This window comes from Rutidosis leptorrhynchoides, chromosome 3 (genome assembly GCF_046630445.1).
Source record: "Rutidosis leptorrhynchoides isolate AG116_Rl617_1_P2 chromosome 3, CSIRO_AGI_Rlap_v1, whole genome shotgun sequence".
NCBI classification, from domain to species: domain Eukaryota; kingdom Viridiplantae; phylum Streptophyta; class Magnoliopsida; order Asterales; family Asteraceae; genus Rutidosis; species Rutidosis leptorrhynchoides.
In genome coordinates, this window is record NC_092335.1 from 368,182,165 (window position 1) to 368,185,149 (window position 2,985).

Here is a 2,985-nt window from a genome sequence, read left to right on the forward strand (position 1 = left end):
TAATATCATGATAATATAACAATTTAACATCTCATTTGTTATAATAAACAATGGGTTAACAACATTCAACAAGATCGTTAACCTAAAGGTTTCAAAACAACATTTACATGTAACGACTAACGATGACTTAACGACTCAGTTAAAATGTATATACATGTAGTGTTTTAATATGTATTCATACACTTTTGAAAGACTTCAAGACACTTATCAAAATACTTCTACTTAACAAAAATGCTTACAATTACATCCTCGTTCTGTTTCATCAACAATTCTACTCGTATGCACCCGTATTCGTACTCGTACAATACACAGCTTTTAGATGTATGTACTATTGGTATATACACTCCAATGATCAGCTCTTAGCAGCCCATGTGAGTCACCTAACACATGTGGGAACCATCATTTGGCAACTAGCATGAAATATCTCATAAAATTACAAAAATATGAGTAATCATTTATGACTTATTTACATGAAAAAAAAATTACATATCCTTTATATCTAATCCATACACCAACGACCAAAAACACCTAAAAACACTTTAATTCTTCAATTTTATTCATCTAATTGATCTCTCTCAAGTTCTATCTTCAAGTTCTAAGTGTTCTTCATAAATTCCAAAAGTTCTAGTTTCATAAAATCAAGAATACTTCCAAGATTGCAAGTTTACTTCCAAGTTTTCTAAATCCATTCCAAGTAATCATCCAAGATCAAGAAACCTTTGTTACTTAAAGTAGGTTATCTTTCTAATACAAGGTAATAATCATATTCAAACTTTAATTCAATTTCTATAACTATACCAATCTTATTTCGAGTGGAAATCTTACTTGAAATTGTTTTCGTGTCATGATTATGCTTCAAGAACTTTCAAGCCATCCAAGGATCCTTTGAAGCTAGATCTATTTTTCTCATTTCCAGTAGGTTTATCCAAAGAACTTAAGGTAGTAATGATATTCATAACATCATTCGATTCATACATATAAAGCTATCTTATTCGAAGGTTTAAACTTGTAATCACTAGAATATAGTTTAGTTAATTCTAAACTTGTTCGCAAATAAAAGTTAATCCTTCTAACTTGACTTTTAAAATTAACTAAACACATGTTCTATATCTATATGATATGCTAACTTAATGATTTAAAACCTGGAAACACGAAAAACACCGTAAAACCGAATTTACGCCGTCGTAGTAACACCGCGGGCTGTTTTGGGTTAGTTAATTAAAAACTATGATAAACTTTGATTTAAAAGTTGTTATTCTGGGAAAATGATTTTGATTATGAACATGAAACTATATCCAAAAATTATGGTTAAACTCAAAGTGGAAGTATGTTTTCTAAAATGGTCATCTAGACGTCGTTCTTTCGACTGAAATGACTACCTTTACAAAAACGACTTGTAACTTATTTTTCAGACTATAAAACTATACTTTTTCTGTTTATATTCATAAAATAGAGTTCAATATGAAACCATAGCAATTTGATTCACTCAAAACGGATTTAAAATGAAGAAGTTATGGGTAAAACAAGATTGGATAATTTTTCTCATTTTAGCTACGTGAAAATTGGTAACAAATCTATTCCAACCATAACTTAATCAACTTGTATTGTATATTATGTAATCTTGAGATACCATAGACACGTATACAATGTTTCGACCTATCATGTCGACACATCTATATATATTTCGGAACAACCATAGACACTCTATATGTGAATGTTGGAGTTAGCAATACAGGGTTGAGGTTGATTCCAAAATATATATAGTTTGAGTTGTGATCAATACTGAGATACGTATACACTGGGTCGTGGATTGATTCAAGATAATATTTATCGATTTATTTCTGTACATCTAACTGTGGACAACTAGTTGTAGGTTACTAACGAGGACAGCAGACTTAATAAACTTAAAACATCAAAATATATTAAAAGTGATGTAAATATATTTTGAACATACTTTGATATATATGTATATATTGTTATAGGTTCGTGAATCAACCAGTGGCCAAGTCTTACTTCCCAACGAAGTAAAAATCTGTGAAAGTGAGTTATAGTCCCACTTTTAAAATCTAATATTTTTGGGATGAGAATACATGCAGGTTTTATAAATGATTTACAAAATAGACACAAGTACGTGAAACTACATTCTATGGTTGAATTATCGAAATCGAATATGCCCCTTTTTATTAAGTCTGGTAATCTAAGAATTAGGGAACAGACACCCTAATTGACGCAAATCCTAAAGATAGATCTATTGGGCCTAACAAACCCCATCCAAAGTACCGGATGCTTTAGTACTTCGAAATTTATATCATATCCGAAGGGTGTCCCGGAATGATGGGGATATTCTTATATATATGCATCTTGTTAATGTCGGTTACCAGGTGTTCACCATATGAATGATTTTTATCTCTATGTATGGGATGTGTATTGAAATATAAAATCTTGTGGTCTATTGTTACGATTTGATATATATAGGTTAAACCTATAACTCACCAACATTTTTGTTGATGTTTAAAGCATGTTTATTCTCAGGTGAATACTAAGAGCTTCCGCTGTTGCATACTAAAATAAGGATAATATTTGGAGTCCATGTTTGTATGATATTGTGTAAAAACTGCATTCAAGAAACTGATTTCGATGTAACATATTTGTATTGTAAACCATTATGTAATGGCCGTGTGTAAACATGATATTTTAGATTATCATTATTTGATAATCTACGTAAAGCTTTTTAAACCTTTATTTATGAAATAAAGGTTATAGTTTGTTTTAAAAATGAATGCAGTCTTTGAAAAACGTCTCATATAGAGGTCAAAACCTCGCAACGAAATCAATTAATATGGAACGTTTTTAATCAATAAGAACGGGACATTTCAGCAAGGCCCCGAGTATACCTGGGAACGTGAAAACCAAATAAAACAAAAATATCCTCACCTGTTTACAAACAACGCCGATGGATGATAACAACTAAAATTTCGGGACGAA